The sequence below is a fragment of the Pseudophryne corroboree genome, chromosome 6 (assembly GCF_028390025.1).
Source record: "Pseudophryne corroboree isolate aPseCor3 chromosome 6, aPseCor3.hap2, whole genome shotgun sequence".
NCBI lineage: Eukaryota > Metazoa > Chordata > Amphibia > Anura > Myobatrachidae > Pseudophryne > Pseudophryne corroboree.
In genome coordinates this window covers 40,856,272-40,880,655 of record NC_086449.1, presented here as the reverse complement: position 1 = coordinate 40,880,655, position 24,384 = coordinate 40,856,272, and the positions used below count along the sequence as shown (strand labels likewise).

Here is a 24,384-nt window from a genome sequence, read left to right as displayed (position 1 = left end):
TCCCTCCAGCTGCAGCGTCTCCTGGGGGCTAACCAGTCACTCCCAGTCTCCCCTTACCACAGTGCCCAGCAGCCGCGTGAGGTCCGCGTTGTGTGACTGAGGAGTGGGGGGAGGGATGCGGACGGGCAGAGGAAGCAGGACTCCAGCCTGAGAGTCAGCCATGCCAAGTCTCCACCAGCAGCAGATCCCAAGAGGTGTCTGTCACCACTGTTATGTCCCAAATACCAATCTCTCCCGTGCCCTGTGTTCTGTCATGTCCCTGTCACCTCTGGCCTTGCCCTGTCACCCCTATCCTGGCCCTGCTACCCCTATTCTGGTCCTGGCCCCGTCACCCCTGTCCTGGCCCCGTCACCCCTGTCCTGGCCCCTTCACCCCTGTCCTGGCCCTGTTACTGCATATGTGATACGTGCTTGAGCTCACCTGAAGTTTCGTGTTCGTCCCGTTGCGGCTCCTCTGGTCGTCCAATTCCTGCTTGTGCGGAGCCCGTTGGGATCTGCGGACACCTGTATAGTACCTGGGCAGAAGGACGGAGATACCCCAGTACAGACAACACCCCCAAATATGAAAGGACCACTACGGTGGGATACAGTAACAAAGATTTATTGCCGAAGGGAAACCGGGTTTGGGGTTAGTAAACCTAATACATTGCGATTAGAATCATTACCTTTTTCACATTTAATTCCCAAGATTAGTATAAACATGGCAACATAATGACACAAATGCTTGTTTAAAACTTTAACAATTTCAAGAAGGTATTTAGAAAAAAACAGGTTCCTTGCAAACTTAGGCAGTACGCTGAATGCGCCACAAGGTGGCGCTATGAACTCAATAAGGAGGGGTTTCTGGCCCCATGCATATATAATCCAGGGAAGTTCAATGTATGTCCTTGCCAATAGCACGGAACCCCACGTCTGGCGAGTGATCAATGCACAGGGGAGGTATAGAGGAGTGGGTGCTGCAGTTTAGCGGTTTTCCTAAGTTCCGTGGGTGACGGGGGAGCGAGGTAGTGACCCGAAGTGAGGGTGGTTAGGGTGCTATGATGCCTCAGTGTCCTGTCTATTTCAGTCTCCACAGCGGGTAGGGGATATAATGTTCCTGGGTGCACCACTCGGGCTTTATAGTGGGCCAGTATGTACTAGCAGGGGTGTGTGTAGACAGTGTGCCTCTTGTTCAGCAGATGAAAGAGAAGGGGTTATAAAGGGTTGGCCACGTGGTGGCTACCTGTACTTTAGTTCTCCTCCCGAGGATCGACACAGCTCCCTCTCCCTCTCAGCAGGCAGCGCCACACGTCCCCTTAGTAGCCCAGCGGCGGGACGCGCTCTCCTCCAGGCGGCTCTTCAACTTCGCCGTGGCTGTCCTCCGCCAGCGGCTCTCCCACCCAGCGTAGCGGCGGTTAGTCACGCTGGTCTCCGTCTCCCTGTGGCCGGGTGCAGTCGCGTCTCTCCCTCTCTCAGCGTAGCGGCGCTTCGTCGCGCTGCTCTCCGTTCCCCCGCTTGCCAGCTTCTCCTCCTCCTCACTCGCGCGCACACCCGACTCCTCCTCTTCTTCTCCCGCTCAACGGGCGGCCAATCACCCCAGTCTCCTCCAGGTCACGGTCCGGCCGCTGGGGTTGCCTAGCGACCGGCAGTCTATTAACCCCCTGTGGGAGGGCAGCGGCTGCCGTTGTATTCAGCAGGGGTCAGAGTGGGGGCAGATGCCGTATATCACACATACCCTTTTTGGCAGGTACCGTACCCGCAGCGCCTCCAGACCCCTCCCCAATGCACCACACCTCCGCACCTTCCCCTCCACCATATGCGGCACCCCACCCCTCCCACACATGCTGTGCCTCCAGACCCCCTATACCACCCGTCCACCCCCCATATATGTCTCCCCCCACACCTGCACCACCTTCCACCCGCAGCATCTGCAGACACCCCCCTCACCCACCCCTCCCCCACCCACGGCACCCCCGCACCTGCCCCTCCACCACCAGCAGCACCTCCGGACCCCCTTCCCCATCTGCCGCACCACCCGCACCTGCCCCTCCCCCTCCCGCGTGCCTTCAGACCCCTACCCCAGCCCCGGCACCCCCACCCTTTCCCATCCCACAGCACCTCCAGAACCCTTCACCCATCCGCAACATCCCCCAGCTGCAGTGCCTCCAGACCCCTCCCCCATCTGCAGCTCCCACTCCTCTGCCCCTCCCCCACCCGCAGCACCTCCCGACCCTTCCCAATACGGGCCCCCCCGCGCATCCGCCCCCCTCCACCCGCAGCATCTACTGACACCCTCCCCCATCCGCAGTTCCCCCCGCACCCGCTACATTCTGTACATCATGCCCTGCAGGTGCTGTTCATGCCGTCGCAAGGGGCTGCACCTCCTTCACCACCGCACGCCCTTTCATCGTGCAATATTTAACCACTAACAAAGGAATGCAGGTAATACTCCATATAATACAAATATTGAACCCCACCTTGACAAAGGGGCTTGTAAGCCCCGAAACGTCGGCATCTTGTAACTTTCTTTAAATACAATTTTGTCTATTTCACTAAATCCTCGAGTGCCGCTGTTTTTTCTGGATTACTACATCTTTACCACGGAAGGCACCGGGGTACCCTCACGCCAGACAGGAGAGTGCCGGTCCCATTTGGGATATTTATATATATATATATATATATATAGAATCACAAAATCGCTGGCACTCAAAGAGACTCATAAAGAAAACACAACTGCTATAGCTTTCAGTCAACGTTTCAGGGCTATGCCCTTTTATCAAGACCTACTATACATACAAAAAAGAAAACATTTATACATTACCAGTGACCCCTCGTGTACAGACAACCGCCGCTCTCCGGGAGACCCGCTGACGTCATGGGCGCGCGCCGGCGACCCGGCGTCTCCAGGGGGCGTGGTGAAGACAATTGTGTGACCCGTAACCATGGGGACAAGTGTAAGGGTACTGAAAGGGAACAAATAAAGCAGCCAAATGTAAAAGGAGAGCACAGTATGAGTCAAGAGGCAGTGTAATCAATCTGATAAAGCGGAAATGGCAATAAACAGAGGTTAGACTGTGCAGAATAAAATACAGACATGAACATACGAATATAGAATATGCTGATGCCACAAGCCCTGATATGCTAGCCAGATATAAAATGATAACTAGCATAAATGAATCTATTAATAAACGCATAGAGACTGATAATGCAACAAATACACTAACAAAAGGGCTATGCATTGAGGACTATGAAACAAATGACACAGACTAATAGCTCATAAGAAACATGTATAAGATAGCATATCATTCAAACCAAACGGTTTGACCGTTTGGAGGGTATGTATCCAACGGGCTTCCCTTTGCAATAGAAGACGACCGCGGTTGCCACCCCTAGGGTTGTCAGGAACTCCATCTATTATCTTGTAGCGGATAGAAGCAAGGTTATGTTGAAATTCTTTAAAATGACGGGCAACGGGTTGGTCAGACCCGCGTCCTTCCAATGCAGCCCGAATGCTGGAGCGATGTAAGGCAATTCGCTCTTTAAATTGTCGTATTGTCTTGCCTATGTACAGGAGCCCACATGGGCATTTGATGTAATATATGACATATCGACTGGAACAGGTGAATGATTGAGTAATGCTGAACCTTTTACCAGATCTAGGATGGTAAAAAGAATCGCCAGTTTCCAGACTGCTGCAAGTAGTGCAACCCAAGCACTTGTAGTTGCCGGCTTTGCGTGAAAGAAAGTGCATTGGCACTGTAGGTTTCATCCTTGTGATGTCATTATGTACCACAATGTCCTTAATGTTTTTTCCTCTACGGAATGACGGTAAGATCCGTGATTTGGCCAGTCTTGGCAGCTGTTTATCATGTGATAGAATAGGCCATAACCGTTTTGCCGTTTTCATAGCTGTAGCGCTAAAGGTAGAGAAATCTTGTGGCCAAGGGATCCGACCCTGTTGCTGCTCTTTGGTCGTAGTTTGTAGAAGGTTCATACGATCCAGTGACAGTGCTCTCTCCTTAGCTTTCTTTAAGTGATGCCATTTATACCCTCTATTGAGGAATTTGCGCGAGATTTGGTCGATGTGAAAAATGGCATCTGTGCGGTCACTACAGATTCGTAGGATTCTGATGAATTGGGAATACGGCAAGCCCCACTTTAGTGCTGGAGGGTGGAAGCTGGCTGCATGCAGCGAGGTGTTTCTGTCCGTAGGTTTTACGAATAAAGAGGTATGGAGCCTGTGTGCCTCATCCTGTGTGATCAGGACATCGAGGTAATTGATTTGTTCAAAGCTGGTAGTAAAGGTAAATTTAATGGATACGTCCATTGTGTTAATGTCCTGCATAGCCTTCGTAAAGTTATCCTCAGTGTCAGCCCAAAGTATGAAGATGTCGTCGATATAACGAAAATAGGCCTTAATTTTGTGTGCTACAGCCGGGTTTGATAAAAACAGATCTTGTTCCACTTCGCACATAAATAGGTTGGCTAGGCTCGGAGCCACACAAGACCCCATTGCGCATCCAGATCTTTGTAAGTAGATGCGACCATCAAACATGAAGTAGTTGCGGGTCAGGGTCAGTTCAAGCAATTGAATAAAGAAGTTGATATCTGGGCCTGTGTAATGAATATTACATGAAATGGCCCTTTTAATAGCCTGCAGACCGCACTGGTGCGGAATGTTGGTGTAAAGACTGACCACATCGACCGTGCACATCAGGAGTCTCTCTGGAAGTGGAGTAAGGGTAGCCAACTTGGAAAGAAATGCTGTAGTGTCCTTAAGGCAAGTGGTTTGGTCTTGTACCACAGGTTGAAGAAAGTGGTCTAAATATTTAGACACCATGTAGTATAAGGAATCACGAGCCGCAATTATCGGGCGCCCAGGGGGGCTAGTGGGGTTCTTGTGAAGTTTAGGTATGGTGTAGAGTACCGGAATAATCGGCCAATCCTGTGTGAGTGCTTCTTTCATTTTATTGTCGATAACGTGTTCCAGGGTGGCCTGCTGTAGGATTTCATCCAGCTCCCTTTTGTACGCCACAGTGGGATCCATGGGTAATAATGAATAAGTGGCATTATCCTGGAGTTGGGTATAGATTTGACTTTTGTAGGCGATGAGGTCCTGGACGACTATCCCCCCGCCTTTGTCGGCAGGGCGTATAACTATGTCTGTATATGTGCCCAGATTTTTCAATGCCTTGTACTCAGAGTTGCTCAGGTTGCCCTTTTGGGGGACAAGTTGCATGTCCATGTTGTCATACATATTGCTCATGTGATTGACAAAGCATTTGATGTTGGAGTTGCTTGATGCTGGATCAAAAGTGGATGGTTTGGATACCGGAGGCAGAAGTGCAGCGGTGGTAGATTCATCACCAAAGAATTCTTTGAGACGGACCCTGCGTCCGAATTTAAAGAGGTCAACTTTATTTTGAAAGGCGTCAGGTTTTTTCATGGGGACGAAGGACAGTCCTTTATTCAGAACAGATGTTTCATCAGGAGTGAGAGTGCGTGTTGATAGATTGAAGACTATGTCTTCTTGCTGGTGGTCTTTTTTGAAGTGCCTCGTCCACTGTCCACCTCGGCGGGTGTAGCGCCTTTTTTGGGGGCTCGCTTTGCCCTGGTAGTGACCCCCGATGGGGGCCTTTTGGAGTTTTTTGATGCTGTTGCTTCTGCACATTCTGTATCACTTGAGGATCTCGCACTAGAGTTGTCAGTGTCTAAGTTAAATTTCTTGTGACGTCTGAATCTTGGTCTTCTATCTGTAGCGGGGTTGCGATTGTAAGCCCACGCATAAACCTTCTGTTCTAGATAATCTTTGTCCACCGTGACACGTTTGGACTTTTTGAACTGAATCAATTCTGTGCGGTACTTATCTATGTCCGCCGTCAACTTACTGACAAACTCTTGTGCTGACGTAGACTAGATAATAGATGGAGTTCCTGACAACCCTAGGGGTGGCAACCGCGGTCGTCTTCTATTGCAAAGGGAAGCCCGTTGGATACATACCCTCCAAACGGTCAAACCGTTTGGTTTGAATGATATGCTATCTTATACATGTTTCTTATGAGCTATTAGTCTGTGTCATTTGTTTCATAGTCCTCAATGCATAGCCCTTTTGTTAGTGTATTTGTTGCATTATCAGTCTCTATGCGTTTATTAATAGATTCATTTATGCTAGTTATCATTTTATATCTGGCTAGCATATCAGGGCTTGTGGCATCAGCATATTCTATATTCGTATGTTCATGTCTGTATTTTATTCTGCACAGTCTAACCTCTGTTTATTGCCATTTCCGCTTTATCAGATTGATTACACTGCCTCTTGACTCATACTGTGCTCTCCTTTTACATTTGGCTGCTTTATTTGTTCCCTTTCAGTACCCTTACACTTGTCCCCATGGTTACGGGTCACACAATTGTCTTCACCACGCCCCCTGGAGACGCCGGGTCGCCGGCGCGCGCCCATGACGTCAGCGGGTCTCCCGGAGAGCGGCGGTTGTCTGTACACGAGGGGTCACTGGTAATGTATAAATGTTTTCTTTTTTGTATGTATAGTAGGTCTTGATAAAAGGGCATAGCCCTGAAACGTTGACTGAAAGCTATAGCAGTTGTGTTTTCTTTATGAGTCTCTTTGAGTGCCAGCGATTTTGTGATTCTATCTCTCAGCTGTGACTGACGCAGGGCACCGGAGCAAATTATACCTTTATTCATTGGGAGTGCCATACCGTGTTTTCTATTATATATATATATACATACATACATACATACACAGACACATATATATATATATATATATATATATACACACACATATCCATACATACATATACACAACGCACGAAGGAGTCTTATCAGGGTATTACAGTACGGAACCTGCACAGCGGCAGGTGCCCCACAAAACTGCAGCTAAGAAGCGTGGAGTGTGCCAGAAAGTGACGCTCCTCCACGCCAGAGAGACCATGCTGAGTATGCTGATGTGGGGGAGTCAAGTACACAGTGAGCCGTTGCCCGTCTGTCTGTACGGCTTACCCCCTCACACACCCCCATACCTCCCAACTGTCCCGATTTTCACGGGACAGTCCCATTTTCTCTAACGTCCTAGTGGATGCTGGGGACTCCGCAAGGACCATGGGGAATAGACGGGCTCCGCAGGAGACTGGGCACTCTAAAGAAAGATTTAGTACTACCTGATGTGCACTGGCTCCTCCCTCTATGCCCCTCCTCCAGACCTCAGTTAGAATCTGTACCCGGCCACAGCTGGGTGTTTTTAGTGGGCTCTCTTGAGCTTGCTAAGAAGAAAGTATTTTAGTTTAGGTTTTTATTTTCAGAGAGCCTCTGCTGGCAACAGACTCTCTGCTACGTGGGACTGAGGGGAGAGAAGCAAACCTACTAACTGCGGCTAGGTTGCGCTTCTTAGGCTACTGGACACCATTAGCTCCAGAGGGATCGAACACAGGTACCTAACCTTGATCGTCCGTTCCCGAAGCCGCGCTGCCGTCCCCCTCGCAGAGCCAGAAGTACCGAAGCAGCAGAAGCATGAAGACATCGAAATCGGCGGCAGAAGACTCCTGTCTTCACTTAAGGTAGCGCACAGCACTGCAGCTGTGCGCCATTGCTCCCGCAGCACACCCGCACACTCCGGTCACTGTAGGGTGCAGGGAGCGCGCCCTGGGCAGCAATTAAGGTACCTTTTGGCAAAATAATACATATATCCAGTCAGGCACTGGATATATGTTCGAGCCCCCGCCATTTTTTACACATAGAAGCGGAACAGAAGCCTGCCGCTGAGGGGGCGTGGCCTTCTTCCTCAGCACACCAGCGCCATTTTCTCTTCACAGCTCAGCTGGAAAGACGCTCCCCAGGCTCTCCCCTGCAGTATCCAGGTGCAAAAAGGGTAAAAAAGAGAGGGGGGGCACATAAATTTAGGCGCAAATTATCACAAACAGCAGCTACTGGGTAGACACTAAATTACAGTGTAATCCCTGGGTTATATAGCGCTGGGGTGTGTGCTGGCATACTCTCTCTCTGTCTCCCCAAAAGCCTTTGTGGGGTCCTGTCATCAGTCTGTAGCCTTGAGACAGTCAGGGTCTCAACCCATGCCTGATCCTACAATGCAGAGGCCGTCAGGGTCTCACAAGCGCCCACTATCCCAGATGGTTGACACAGATGCCGACACGGAGTCTGACTCCAGTGTCGATGACGATGATGCAAAGTTGCAGCCTAAAATGACTAAAGCCATCCGCTACATGATTATAGCAATGAAGGATATATTGCACATATCAGAGGAAAACCCTATCCCTGACAAGAGGGTTTATATGTATGGGGAGAAAAAGCAAGAAGTGACTTTTCCCCCTTCACATGAATTAAATGAATTATGTGAGAAAGCGTGGGATTCCCCTGATAGGAAGGTAGTAATTTCCAAGAGATTACTGATGGCGTATCCTTTCCCGCCAACAGACAGGTTGCGCTGGGAATCCTCCCCTAGGGTAGACAAGGCGTTGACATGCTTATCTAAGAGGGTGGCCCTGCCGTCTCAGGATACGGCCGCCCTAAAGGATCCTGCAGATAGAAAACAGGAAGCTATCCTGAAGTCTGTTTATACACATTCTGGTACTCCTACTGAGGCCAGCAATTGCTTCGGCCTGGATGTGTAGTGCTGTAGCAGCATGGACTGATAATCTCTCGGAGGAGATATATACCCTGGACAGGGAAACTGTTCTACTGACCCTGGGACATATCAAGGATGCTGTCCTATATATGCGCGATGCCCAGAGGGACATTTGCCTGCTGGGCTCTAGAATATACGCAATGTCCATTTCTGCCAGAAGAGTCTTATGGACTCGGCAGTGGACAGGTGATGCCGACTCTAAAAAACACATGGAGGTTTTACCTTACACGGGTGAGGAGTTGTTTGGGGAGGGTCTCTTGGACCTAGTTTCCACAGCTACGGCAGGGAAGTCAAATTTCTTGCCTTATGTACCCTCACAGCCGAAGAAAGCACCGTATTACCAAATGCAGTCCTTTCGTTCGCAAAAGAGCAAGAAAGTCAGAGGGGCATCCTTTCTTGCCAGAGGCAGGGGTGAAGGAAAAAAGCTGCACCACGCAGCCGGTTCCCAGGAACAAAAGTCCTCCCCGGCTTCCACTAAATCCACCGCATGACGCTGGGCTGGGGCTCCACAGGCGGAGCCAGGAGCGGTGGGGGGCGCGTCTCCGAAATTTCAGCCACCAGTGGGTTCGCTCACAGGTGGATCCTTGGGCTATACAAATTGTGTCTCAGGGATACAAGCTGGAGTTCAAAGTGACGCCCCCTCACCGTTACCTAAAATCAGCCTTGCCAGCTTCCCCCATGGAAAGGGAGGTAGTGCTGGCGGCAATTCACAAGCTATAATTCCAGCAGGTGGTAGTAAAGGTTCCCCTCCTTCAACAGGGAAGGGGTTACTATTCCACTATGTTTGTGGTACCGAAACCGGACGGTTCGGTCAGACCCATCTTGAATTTAAAATCCCTGAATATTTATCTGAAGAAATTCAAGTTCAAAATGGAGTCGCTCAGAGCGGTCATTGCAAGCCTGGAAGAGGGGGATTTCATGGTGTCTCTGGACATCAAGGATGCTTACTTGCATGTTCCCATTTATCTGCCTCATCAAGAGTACCTCAGGTTTGTGGTACAGGACTGTCCTTACCAATTCCAGACACTGCCGTTTGGCCTGTCCACGGCACCGAGAATATTTACCAAGGTGATGGCGGAGATGATGGTGCTCCTTCGGAAGCAAGGAGTTACAATTATCCCATACTTGGACGATCTCCTCATAAAGGCGAGGTCCAGGGAGCAGTTACTGATCAGCGTAGCACACACTCAGGAAGTGTTGTGGCAGCACGGCTGGATTCTGAATATTCCAAAGTCGCAGCTGATCCCTACGAAGCGTCTGCCCTTCCTGGGCATGATTCTGGATACAGGCCAGAAGAAGGTTTTTCTCCCGGAGGAGAAGGCTCAGGAGCTCGTGACGCTGGTCAGGGACCTCCTGAAACCAAAACAGGTGTCAGTGCATCACTGAACGCGAGTCCTGGAAAAGATGGTGGTGTCATACGCAGCCATTCCCTTCAGCAGGATCTTTCAGTGGGATCTGTTGGACAAGTGGTCCGGATCGCATCTTCAGATGCATCAACTGATTACCCTGGCCCCCAGGGCAAGGGTGTCTCTTCTATGGTGGCTGCAGAGTGCTCACCTCCTTGAGGGCCGCAGGTTCGGCATACAGGACTGGGTCCTGGTGACCACGGATGCAAGCCTCCGAGGATGGGGGGCTGTCACTCAGGGAAGAAACTTCCAAGGGCTGTGGTCAAGTCAGGAGACTTGTCTGCACATAAATATCCTAGAACTAAGGGCCATATACAACGCCCTAAGCCAAGCGGAGCCTCTGCTTCGAGACCAACCAGTGCTGATTCAGTCAGACAACATCACTGCAGTGGCCCATGTCAACCGACAGGGCGGCACAAGAAGCAGGGGGGCAATGGTAGAAGCCACCAGGATTCTTCGTTGGGCGGAGAATCACGTACAAGCACTGTCAGCAGTGTTCATTCCGGGGGTCGACAACTGGGAAGCAGACTTCCTCAGGAGACACGACCTCCACCCGGGAGAGTGGGAACTTCATCAAGAAGTCTTCACGCTGATTGCAAATCGATGGGAACTCCCACAGGTGGACATGATGGCGTCCCGCCTCAACAAAAAGCTAAACAGGTATTGCGCCAGGTCAAGGGACCCTCAGGCGATAGCTGTGGACGCACTAGTAACACCATGGGTGTTCCAGTCGGTCTATGTGTTTTTCCTCCTCTTCCTCTCATACCCAAGGTGCTGACAATTGTAAGAAAAAGAGGAGTGAGAACAATATTCATAGCTCCGGATTGGCCAAGAAGGACTTGGTACCCGGAACTGCAAGAAATGCTCACAGAGGACCCGTGGCCTCTGCCTCTCAGACAGGACCTGTTACAACAAGTGCCCTGTCTGTTCCAAGACTTACCGCGGCTGCGTTTGACGGCATGGCGGTTGAACGCCGGATCCTAGCGGAAAAGGGCATTCCGGATGAAGTTATTCCTACGCTGATAAAGGCTAGGAAAGACGTGACAGCAAAACATTATCACCGTATATGGCGAAAATATGTTGCTTGGTGTGAGGCCAGGAAGGCCCCTACAGAGGAATTCCAGCTGGGTCGATTCCTGCACTTCCTAGTCAGGAGTGACTATGGGCCTAAAATTAGGATTCATAAAGGTCCAGATTTCGGCCCTATCCATTTTCTTTCAAAAGGAACTGGCTTCGCTGCCTGAGGTTCAGACGTTTGTTAAGGGAGTGCTGCATATTCAGCCCCCTTTTGTGTCACCAGTGGCACCTTCGGGATCTTAACATGGTCTTGGGTTTCCTGAAATCTCACTGGTTTGAGCCACTTAAGACCGTGGAGCTAAAGTATCTCACATGGAAAGTGGTCATGCTGTTGGCCTTAGCGTCAGCTAGGCGTGTGTCAGAATTGGCGGCTTTGTCATGTAAAAGCCCCTATCTGGTTTTTCATATGGACAGGGCAGTATTGCGGACTCGTCCGCAATTTCTACCAAAGGTTGTGTCTTCGTTTCATTTGAACCAACCTATTGTGGTGCCTGCGGCTACTCGTGACCTTGCAGGATTCCAAGTTGCTGGACGTGGTACGGGCTTTGAAGATTTATGTTAACAGAACGGCTGGTGTCAGGAAGACTGACTCGCTGTTTATCCTGTATGCATCCAACAAGCTGGGTGTTCCTGCTTCAAAGCAAACTATTGCGCGCTGGATCTGTAACACGATTCAGCAGGCTCATTCTGCGACAGTATTGCAGCATCCAAAATCAGTGAAAGCCCACTCCACAAGGAAGGTGAGCTCTTCTTGGGCGGCTGCCCGAGGGGTCTCGGCATTACAGCTTTGCCGAGCTGCTACTTGGTTGGGTTCAAACACTTTTGCGAAATTCTACAAGTTTGATACCCTGGCTGAGGAGGACCTTGTGTTTGCCCATTCGGTGCTGCAGAGTCATCCGCACTCTCCTGCCCATTTGGAGGCTTTGGTATAATCCCCATGATCCTTACGGAGTCCCCAGCATCCACTAGGACGTTAGAGAAAATAAGATTTTACTCACCGGTAAATCTATTTCTCGTAGTCCGTAGTGGATGATGGGCGCCCGTCCCAAGTGCGGAATTTCTGCAATACGTGTATATAGTTATTGCTTAATAAAGGGTTATGTTATATTGGCATCCTTTGGTTGATGCTATGTTGTTTGTTCATACTGTTAACTGGGTAAGGTTATCACAAGTTATACGGTGTGATTGGTGTGGCTGGTATGAGTCTTAGGCTGGATTCCAAAATCCTTTCCTTGTAATGTCAGCTCTTCCGGGCACAGTTTCCTTAACTGAGGTCTGGAGGAGGGGCATAGAGGGAGGAGCCAGTGCACACCAGGTAGTACTAAATCTTTCTTTAGAGTGCCCAGTCTCCTGCGGAGCCCGTCTATTCCCCATGGTCCTTACGGAGCATCCACTACGGACTACGAGAAATAGATTTACCGGTGAGTAAAATCTTATTTTTAAGGGTCTGTCCTGCTGTCCCACCCGCGGGCCGCAGTGTCCCGCGGTGGAGGGATGGGCAGTTGGGAAGCTCCTGTACTCGCTGTTCTGCTTAGCAGAGCAGCGGTGAATAGACGCACATCGTCTATTTAGTGGAGACAGAGGGAGAGGGGGCATCAGGGGGCACGGATTAAGGGGGGTGTCTGGCAGCAGAGCCGGATTAAGGGGGGGGCCCCAGGGGGTACGTACCCCAGGCCCCACAGTTTTAGGGGGCCCCCCGGCTGGAGTAGCTCTGTCCCAGCTCTGAAGCTCCCCCGTCCTGCCAGCAACAGCAGCAGCATTGTGCTAGTTAGCACACGCTGCTGCGTGTTGGCAGGTCTGTGGTGTTGCAGGGTCCCTGCTTTCTTCTACCTGTGCGGGGGTGAAGGGGGGATCGACCACCCCCTCTGGATTTACCCCTGGCTGAGGGGCCAAAGTCCCATTAAAAAATAAAAAATAAAAATCCTGGAAAATCCCGGAATTTGCATAAGGGGGCGTGGCCACGCTTCCTACGATTAGGCCATGGCCTTGAACCCACAGCAGTCACAACAATGAGATAGGGTGCCCCTGTCTCAAGTGCCCTGGGCCCCCCGGGCTCATAATCCGCCACTGGGGGCATGCCAGCAGCTCACAGAGTTCTGGGCATGCCCCCTCACTGACGAAAATGGGGGATCACGGGTCATCCCGCGAAGTCACGCCCTTTTCGCTGGCCACGCCCCTTTTCACTGTGCATGTGTCCCTTCTTCTGCCTGAAGAAAGCTGGGAGGTATGCACCCCTGTCTGCCTGAAGAAAACTGGGAGGTATGCACTAGAGATGAGCGGGTTCGGTTTCTCTGAATCCGAACCCGCCCGAACTTCATGTTTTTTTACACGGGTCCGAGCGACTCGGATCTTCCCGCCTTGCTCGGTTAACCCGAGCGCGCCCGAACGTCATCATCACGCTGTCGGATTCTCGCGAGGCTCGGATTCTATCGCGAGACTCGGATTCTATATAAGGAGCCGCGCGTCGCGGCCATTTTCACACGTGCATTGAGATTGATAGGGAGAGGACGTGGCTGGCGTCCTCTCCATTTAGATTATAAGAGAGAGAGATTTACTGGAGCTTAGGACTAGGAGGAGTACTGTAGAAGTGTAGAGAGTGCAGAGAGTTTACTAGTGAGTGACCACCAGACAGTGCAGTTTATTTAATATATCCGTTCTCTGCCTGAAAAAAGCGATACACACAGTGACTCAGTCACATACCATATCTGTGTGCACTGCTCAGGCTCAGCCCAGTGTGCTGCATCATCTATATATATTATATATCTGTCTGACTGCTCAGCTCACACAGCTTATAATTGTGGGGGAGACTGGGGAGCACTGCAGTGCCAGTTATAGGTTATAGCAGGAGCCAGGAGTACATAATATTATATAGTGAGTGACCACCAGACAGTGCAGTTTATTTAATATATCCGTTCTCTGCCTGAAAAAAGCGATACACACAGTGACTCAGTCACATACCATATCTGTGTGCACTGCTCAGGCTCAGCCCAGTGTGCTGCATCATCTATATATATTATATATCTGTCTGACTGCTCAGCTCACACAGCTTATAATTGTGGGGGAGACTGGGGAGCACTGCAGTGCCAGTTATAGGTTATAGCAGGAGCCAGGAGTACATAATATTATATTAAAATTAAACAGTGCACACTTTTGCTGCAGGAGTGCCACTGCCAGTGTGACTGACCAGTGACCTGACCACACTGACCACCAGTATAGTTAGTAGTATACTTATATTGTGATTGCCTGAAAAAGTTAAACACTCGTCGTGTGACTTCACTTGTGTGTTGTTGTTTTTTTTATTCTATAAAAATAAAACTCATTCTGCTGACAGACAGTGTCCAGCAGGTCCGTCATTATATAATATATAATATATACCTGTCCGGCTGCAGTAGTGATATATATATATTTTTTATATCATTTATCATCCAGTCGCAGCACACACAGTACGGTAGTTCACGGCTGTGGCTACCTCTGTGTCTGCACTCGGCAGGCAGTCCGTCCATAATTGTATACCACCTAACCGTGGTTTTTTTTTCTTCTTTATACATACATACTACTACGACATCTCTTTATCAACCAGTCTATATTAGCAGCAGACACAGAACAGTACGGTAGTTCACGGCTGTGGCTACCTCTGTGTCTGCACTCGGCAGGCAGTCCGTCCATAATTGTATACCACCTAACCGTGGTTTTTTTTTCTTTCTTCTTTATACATACATAGTTACATAGACATCTCTTTATCAACCAGTCTATATTAGCAGCAGACACAGTACAGTACGGTAGTTCACGGCTGTGGCTACCTCTGTGTCTGCACTCGGCAGGCAGTCCGTCCATAATTGTATACCACCTAACCGTGGTTTTTTTTTCTTTCTTCTTTATACATACATAGTTACATAGACATCTCTTTATCAACCAGTCTATATTAGCAGCAGACACAGTACAGTACGGTAGTTCACGGCTGTGGCTACCTCTGTGTCTGCACTCGGCAGGCAGTCCGTCCATAATTGTATACCACCTAACCGTGGTTTTTTTTTCTTTCTTCTTTATACATACATACTACTACGACATCTCTTTATCAACCAGTCTATATTATTAGCAGCAGACACAGTACAGTACGGTAGTTCACGGCTGTGGCTACCTCTGTGTCTGCACTCGGCAGGCAGTCCGTCCATAATTGTATACCACCTAACCGTGGTTTTTTTTTTCTTTCTTCTTTATACATACATAGTTACATAGACATCTCTTTATCAACCAGTCTATATTAGCAGCAGACACAGTACAGTACGGTAGTTCACGGCTGTGGCTACCTCTGTGTCTGCACTCGGCAGGCAGTCCGTCCATAATTGTATACCACCTAACCGTGGTTTTTTTTTCTTTCTTCTTTATACATACATACTACTACGACATCTCTTTATCAACCAGTCTATATTATTAGCAGCAGACACAGTACAGTACGGTAGTTCACGGCTGTGGCTACCTCTGTGTCTGCACTCGGCAGGCAGTCCGTCCATAATTGTATACCACCTAACCGTGGTTTTTTTTTCTTTCTTCTTTATACATACATAGTTACATAGACATCTCTTTATCAACCAGTCTATATTAGCAGCAGACACAGTACAGTACGGTAGTTCACGGCTGTGGCTACCTCTGTGTCTGCACTCGGCAGGCAGTCCATAATTGTATACTAGTATCCATCTCCATTGTTTACCTGAGGTGCCTTTTAGTTGTGCCTATTAAAATATGGAGAACAAAAATGTTGAGGTTCCAAAATTAGGGAAAGATCAAGATCCACTTCCACCTCGTGCTGAAGCTGCTGCCACTAGTCATGGCCGAGACGATGAAATGCCAGCAACGTCGTCTGCCAAGGCCGATGCCCAATGTCATAGTACAGAGCATGTCAAATCCAAAACACCAAATATCAGTAAAAAAAAGGACTCCAAAACCTAAAATAAAATTGTCGGAGGAGAAGCGTAAACTTGCCAATATGCCATTTACCACACGGAGTGGCAAGGAACGGCTGAGGCCCTGGCCTATGTTCATGGCTAGTGGTTCAGCTTCACATGAGGATGGAGGCACTCAGCCTCTCGCTAGAAAACTGAAAAGACTCAAGCTGGCAAAAGCACCGCAAAGAACTGTGCGTTCTTCGAAATCCCAAATCCACAAGGAGAGTCCAATTGTGTCGGTTGCGATGCCTGACCTTCCCAACACTGGACGTGAAGAGCATGCGCCTTCCACCATTTGCACGCCCCCTGCAAGTGCTGGAAGGAGCACCCGCAGTCCAGTTCCTGATAGTCAGATTGAAGATGAAGATGTTGAAGTACACCAGGATGAGGAGGATATGGGTGTTGCTGGCGCTGGGGAGGAAATTGACCAGGAGGATTCTGATGGTGAGGTGGTTTGTTTAAGTCAGGCACCCAGGGAGACACCTGTTGTCCGTGGGAGGAATATGGTCGTTGACATGCCTGGTGAAAATACCAAAAAAATCAGCTCTTCAGTGTGGAGGTATTTCAACAGAAAAGCGGACAACAGGTGTCAAGCCGTGTGTTGCCTTTGTCAAGCTGTAATAAGTAGGGGTAAGGACGTTAACCACCTCGGAACATCCTCCCTTATACGTCACCTGCAGCGCATTCATAATAAGTCAGTGACAAGTTCAAAAACTTTGGGCGACAGCGGAAGCAGTCCACTGACCAGTAAATCCCTTCCTCTTGTAACCAAGCTCACGCAAACCACACCACCAACTCCCTCAGTGTCAATTTCCTCCTTCCCCAGGAATGCCAATAGTCCTGCAGGCCATGTCACTGGCAATTCTGACGAGTCCTCTCCTGCCTGGGATTCCTCCGATGCATCCTTGCGTGTAACGCCTACTGCTGCTGGCGCTGCTGTTGTTGCTGCTGGGAGTCGATGGTCATCCCAGAGGGGAAGTCGTAAGCCCACTTGTACTACTTCCAGTAAGCAATTGACTGTCCAACAGTCCTTTGCGAGGAAGATGAAATATCACAGCAGTCATCCTGCTGCAAAGCGGATAACTGAGGCCTTGACAACTATGTTGGTGTTAGACGTGCGTCCGGTATCCGCCGTTAGTTCACAGGGAACTAGACAATTTATTGAGGCAGTGTGCCCCCATTACCAAATACCATCTAGGTTCCACTTCTCTAGGCAGGCGATACCGAGAATGTACACGGACGTCAGAAAAAGACTCACCAGTGTCCTAAAAAATGCAGTTGTACCCAATGTCCACTTAACCACGGACATGTGGACAAGTGGAGCAGGGCAGGGTCAGGACTATATGACTGTGACAGCCCACTGGGTAGATGTATGGACTCCCGCCGCAAGAACAGCAGCGGCGGCACCAGTAGCAGCATCTCGCAAACGCCAACTCTTTCCTAGGCAGGCTACGCTTTGTATCACCACTTTCCAGAATACGCACACAGCTGAAAACCTCTTACGGCAACTGAGGAAGATCATCGCGGAATGGCTTACCCCAATTGGACTCTCCTGTGGATTTGTGGCATCGGACAACGCCAGCAATATTGTGTGTGCATTAAATATGGGCAAATTCCAGCACGTCCCATGTTTTGCACATACCTTGAATTTGGTGGTGCAGAATTTTTTAAAAAACGACAGGGGCGTGCAAGAGATGCTGTCGGTGGCCAGAAGAATTGCGGGACACTTTCGGCGTACAGGCACCACGTACAGAAGACTGGAGCACCACCAAAAACTACTGAACCTGCCCTGCCATCATCTGAAGCAAGAAGTGGTAACGAGGTGGAATTCAACCCTCTATATGCTTCAGAGGTTGGAGGAGCAGCAAAAGGCCATTCAAGCCTATACAATTGAGCACGATATAGTAGGTGGAATGCACCTGTCTCAAGCGCAGTGGAGAATGATTTCAACGTTGTGCAAGGTTCTGATGCCCTTTGAACTTGCCACACGTGAAGTCAGTTCAGACACTGCCAGCCTGAGTCAGGTCATTCCCCTCATCAGGCTTTTGCAGAAGAAGCTGGAGACATTGAAGGAGGAGCTAACACGGAGCGATTCCGCTAGGCATGTGGGACTTGTGGATGGAGCCCTTAATTCGCTTAACAAGGATTCACGGGTGGTCAATCTGTTGAAATCAGAGCACTACATTTTGGCCACCGTGCTCGATCCTAGATTTAAAGCCTACCTTGGATCTCTCTTTCCGGCAGACACAAGTCTGCTGGGGTTGAAAGACCTGCTGGTGACAAAATTGTCAAGTCAAGCGGAACGCGACCTGTCAACATCTCCTCCTTCACATTCTCCCGCAACTGGGGGTGCGAGGAAAAGGCTCAGAATTCCGAGCCCACCCGCTGGCGGTGATGCAGGGCAGTCTGGAGCGACTGCTGATGCTGACATCTGGTCCGGACTGAAGGACCTGACAACGATTACGGACATGTCGTCTACTGTCACTGCATATGATTCTCTCAACATTGATAGAATGGTGGAGGATTATATGAGTGACCGCATCCAAGTAGGCACGTCACACAGTCCGTACTTATACTGGCAGGAAAAAGAGGCAATTTGGAGGCCCTTGCACAAACTGGCTTTATTCTACCTAAGTTGCCCTCCCACAAGTGTGTACTCCGAAAGAGTGTTTAGTGCCGCCGCTCACCTTGTCAGCAATCGGCGTACGAGGTTACATCCAGAAAATGTGGAGAAGATGATGTTCATTAAAATGAATTATAATCAATTCCTCCGCGGAGACATTGACCAGCAGCAATTGCCTCCACAAAGTACACAGGGAGCTGAGATGGTGGATTCCAGTGGGGACGAATTGATAATCTGTGAGGAGGGGGATGTACACGGTGATATATCGGAGGGTGATGATGAGGTGGACATCTTGCCTCTGTAGAGCCAGTTTGTGCAAGGAGAGATTAATTGCTTCTTTTTTGGGGGGGGTCCAAACCAACCCGTCATATCAGTCACAGTCGTGTGGCAGACCCTGTCACTGAAATGATGGGTTGGTTAAAGTGTGCATGTCCTGTTTTGTTTATACAACATAAGGGTGGGTGGGAGGGCCCAAGGACAATTCCATCTTGCACCTCTTTTTTCTTTTATTTTTCTTTGCATCATGTGCTGATTGGGGAGAGTTTTTTGGAAGGGACATCCTGCGTGACACTGCAGTGCCACTCCTAAATGGGCCCGGTGTTTGTGTCGGCCACTAGGGTCGCTAATCTTACTCACACAGTCAGCTACCTCATTGCGCCTCTTTTTTTCTTTGCGTCATGTGCTGTTTGGGGAGGGTTTTTTGGAAGGGACATCCTGCGTGACACTGCAGTGCCACTCCTAGATGGGCCCGGTGTTTGTGTCGGCCACTAGGGTCGCTAATCTTACTCACACAGCTACCTCATTGCGCCTCTTTTTTTCTTTGCGTCATGTGCTGTTTGGGGAGGGTTTTTTGGAAGGGCCATCCTGCGTGACACTGCAGTGCCACTCCTAGATGGGCCCGGTGTTTGTGTCGGCCACTAGGGTCGCTAATCTTACTCACACAGCTACCTCATTGCGCCTCTTTTTTTCTTTGCGTCATGTGCTGTTTGGGGAGGGTTTTTTGGAAGGGACATCCTGCGTGACACTGCAGTGCCACTCCTAGATGGGCCCGGTGTTTGTGTCGGCCACTAGGGTCGCTTATCTTACTCACACAGCGACCTCGGTGCAAATTTTAGGACTAAAAATAATATTGTGAGGTGTGAGGTATTCAGAATAGACTGAAAATGAGTGTAAATTATGGTTTTTGAGGTTAATAATACTTTGGGATCAAAATGACCCCCAAATTCTATGATTTAAGCTGTTTTTTAGTGTTTTTGGAAAAAAACACCCGAATCCAAAACACACCCGAATCCGACAAAAAAAATTCGGTGAGGTTTTGCCAAAACGCGTTCGAACCCAAAACACGGCCGCGGAACCGAACCCAAAACCAAAACACAAAACCCGAAAAATTTCAGGCGCTCATCTCTAGTATGCACCCCTGTCTGCCTGAAGAAAACTGGGAGGTATGCACCCCTGCCTGTGCCATGCCCATACTATCTGCTTCTGCTCCTAGGCCCTCATTCCGAGTTGATTGCTAGCTAGCTGCTTTTAGCAGCAGTGCAAACGCTAAGCAACCGCCCTCTGGGAGGGGTGGTCTTCAGTATGCCGGCTGTCGGGATCCCGGCGCACAGTATACCGGTGCCGGGATCCCGACAGCCGGCATACCGACACTTATTCTCCCTTGTGGGGGTCCACGACCCCCCTGGAGGGAGAATAAAATAGTGTGGCGTGCGTAGCGCGCCACCGTGCCCGTAGCGTGGCGAGTGCAGCGAGCCCGCAAGGGGCTCATTTGCACTCGCCACACTGTCGGTAAGCCATAGTGAACCCTCTGGGAATGTATCTTAGCTTAGCAGAAGTGCAAACAAAAGGATCGCAGCGCTGCTACAAAAATAGATTGTGCAGTTTCAGAGTAGCTCCAGACCTCCTCCTAGCTTGCGATCACTTCCGACTGTTTAGTTCCTGTTTTGACGTCACAAACACGCCCTGCGTTCGTCCAGCCACTCCCCCGTTTCTCCAGCCACGCCTGCGTTTTTATCTGGCACGCCTGCGTTTTTTCACACACTCCCCGAAAACGGACAGTTACCATCCAGAAACACCCACTTCCTGTCAATCATTCAACGATCATCAGTGCGACTGAAAAGCGTCGCTAGAGCTTGTGTAAAACTACATCGGCTTTTGTGAAAGTATGACGTGCGTGCGCATTGCGCCCCATACGCAGAATTTACGGTTTTTAGCCTGATCACTGTGCTGCGAACAACGGCAGCTAGCGATCAACTCGGAATGACCCCCTAGTCTCCTATAGATTTGCCCAGATCTGTCACTCAATTGACTAACTCCGCCCAGTGTTGTGACTCCGCCCAGCATTAGCAAATGAGGCACAAAGTCACAGATCTGAGCTAATATATAAGAGACATGCGATCAATATCGCGATGCAGTGATGGAGGCCCCCCGCGATACCTGTTAGGTGGTCTGCGGGGGGTCTCCGCCACCTCCCAGGGGTCCCCACACTGGTTAAATGCCGGGAAGCAGCAGCAGGCTGCCCACGGCACCACCTCCTCCCCCCTGCAGCCGGAAGGACGTCCGGCTGCGTTGCTAGGGGGAGGAGGAGACTACCTTCCAGGTCCAGGGCAGCCTGGAGGAAGGTAAGCCAAAGGGGGAGGAGGGTTGGCATCTGCGGCGGTGTCAGCGGTTTGCGGTGGTCGGCGATAAGAAGCCCATAGGCTTTTATATGGTGTTGCCATCCAAAAACACGGCGGTAGGGTGTTAGTAAATTTGAAAATGCGGTAAAACCCCCGTTTTGGGGGTTTTTACCGCAAGCACATAATGAATGCGCTTGCGATACTGGCTATGTGCTATTTTGGCTAAGTGTCAATTTTGACTATCTCTTCTATAGAGATAGCCAAAATTGGCTTGCCTGCACAGTCTATCTTTTCTTTCGATGCCGACCGCACGGGACCGCGCATCGGCATCGAATTGGAATCGCAAGGTGACTGTCTCCTGAGTAGCGAAGCTCCGGCATTGGCTGAGGATAGGGGAGGAGGCGGCTACATGAGGATGGCTGCAGGCGCAGCTATCAGTAGAGGCAGCGCTGACGGTGGCTATAAGGCTGGAGAGCAGACGTCCGGAGGGCGGAGAGAAGGCGCAGCTACCACCAGAGGCGGAGCCGGCCCCGCTGTTTCAAGTAGTAAGAAAGAGAGAGGAGGGGCCGCTTCTGACTGCAGAGTCCCTGCATCTTGTAGAGAGAAAGAAAGAAAGGCAGCAACCTTTGATGCACATCTTCAGAAAGATCTATTGACTTCTACAAAGGAAAGAACAGGGACAGGACTCGAGATATGTATATACTTACCGGTCACAATAGTCAAAAGTAAGGAAACAGTGACCTCTAGTGGGTATGCATACCAAGTGAACAAGTTACAGATGGAAAGACTTGTTACCAATTTACTCAGCATAAAGAGGAACCCTTTGCAACAAATGTTTGTCATACTTGCCTACGTGACCCTCTCCATGAGGGAGAAAATGCTCTGTTCCTGGGCTTTCCTGGTAATGTATGATTGCCATCACCTGTGGTGAAACACCTTTCTTATCAATTAACTAGCTCACCACAGGTGATGGCAATCATACATTACCAGGAAAGTCCAGGAACAGAGCATCTTCTCCCTCATGGAGAGGGTCAGGTAGGCAAGTATGATGTATGTTACAGCTCAGTTGTTACTATAACTTAATAGAGTTGCTACAGTATTACTAACTCTCTACTAGGGGATTCAGCAGTTAAAGGGAAGTATATATATATATATTCAAGACTAGGAATAGGGTAAAAGCAGTTATGGAATCTACAATTCATATATATGCATATATATATAAAATTTTCAAGATTACAGAGGACCTAAAAACTACTCTTTCTTGGAATTATAAGACTATGGGACTATAATTGGACTATTATTGGACTAATGCTTCATGTGAATTGTTCAAATTTGTCATTCTATTATTCTAAGCTAATATTTTAATGTATACAAGTGTATGTTAGTCATAATAAATAAATATATATATATATATATATATATATATATATATATATACATACACACACACACACATCTATGTATTGAATTAAATTATATGTTAAAGTAAAAAAAGCCTATGATAAGTATGGTATATACTTTGTGTTATACTTACCTGATGTTGGGTGATATTGGGAAGGGTAATTGTCCCACGATGAGACGAGTATAATTAGGGAGCTCCTGTAAAGAGAACATAATATTAACTTAAAGGGTTATCCTAAACTAATCCCTTTTCTATAGCTAATACACGCATAGAACAAAAGTTTTTGTGGAGGCACATTAATATTTAAGAGTATTGTAACTATAATCAGAGACTGGGGTTACACAGTGAAAAGAGTGGAGAAGTGAGCCTGTGGAGAAGTTGCCCATGGCACCCAATCAGCTGCTCCGTACAATTGTATAGTATGCAAATTATAAATGTTACTTCAATGCTGATTGGTTGCCATGGGCAACTTCTCCACAGGCTCACTTCTCCACACTTTTCACTGCTTCATGAATAGACCCCTTAAGTTCTGAATGTCGTTACCTCCTTGTACTGGTGTGACAATCAGTCCACCCCTCACTGTTGCAGCTCCCCTGGACATCAACATCAGAGGGTCTGGTATTTGCAAAGTCCTATTCTGAGAACCGCACGTCAGCTGATGGTTCCATCACACCAAGAACGCTGATGTGTTTCTAATGCAGGGCGATTCCACAGCAGGAGTCAGACTGCACGGACGTGCAGTCCTCCATTCCTTACCACCAGAAATATCCCCTTCTGACATACCACAGGCACATCAGCATACTGATGAGTACTGCTACCAGCACTGTGTTACGCTGTCTGATATAAAGGGCCAATTGCCAATCATTACAGCGTATATCCAAGTCACCTGTGTGTAAACCTTATAAACCTGTATTGCTGTTTAACTCATTAAGTGTGTGGTCTAACATCACTGCACCAGGCACCGCAATACTCTGCCAACAATTAACAGGTTTGGTAAAAGCTAGCTACGGGCTCCATTCATTATGACCAGTTCTAGTCTTAAGGGGGGTAGACCTGGAGCCATTTTTGCTTAATTTCTAAGCAATCGGACTAGATATCTTAAGGCTTATACACATTAGACGATGTCGCTCTGTGAGCGACATCGTCTAATGTTTCCCCCTCCCGGGCCGGCCGGCGGCCGACTATGCACACTGAGCGATATGACCGCTCATATCGCTCAGTGATGTCACACCTCCGCCAGCCCTGCATGAAGGTCGTGGACGACAGTCCACATCCTTCATGCATGCCCTACCGACAGCGACGATCGTTGCCGACCCGCGGGGACGTGCATCGGTCGTTGCTGGCGGCATACACACTTGACGATAAAATGAGCGACGCCGCTCAAGGAGGGGGAAAATGAGCGACGTCGCTCATTTTATCGTTAAGTGTGTATGGACCTTTAGAAAAGAAGCAGTCATCGCTCCATGTGTATGCCCCATAGCAATAGCGATGCGCGGCCCCGTACGTCGCTGTCGCCGGTACTAGATTGGCCTGCATGCAGGCACTATCTAGCCAGGTCGCTCACTTCACCGCTGTGTGAAGTAAGCGATTCCCCCGTCTCCCTGAGAGCGCGGGGGGGGGGGGGGAGATGTGTGCTGAGCGGTCTGTGCTAGATCGCTCAGCACACATCTCTACG

At 49.2% G+C, this 24,384-nt stretch overlaps 1 protein-coding gene across 1 annotated transcript in view; it reads right to left on the bottom strand.

The window, feature by feature from the left end:
* The window catches only part of LOC134936014 (NXPE family member 3-like), a 99,957-nt gene extending 76,472 nt beyond the window's left edge, over positions 1-23,485 (bottom strand). Inside the window, exons 1-2 of the mRNA XM_063930911.1 lie at positions 23,253-23,485; positions 22,842-22,906 (exon numbers count right to left, since the gene is read on the bottom strand). The gene's annotated coding sequence lies outside the window, so the exon portion shown is untranslated. The remainder of the gene's footprint in view (positions 1-22,841; positions 22,907-23,252) is intronic.
* Positions 23,486-24,384: the final 899 nt, after the last annotated feature.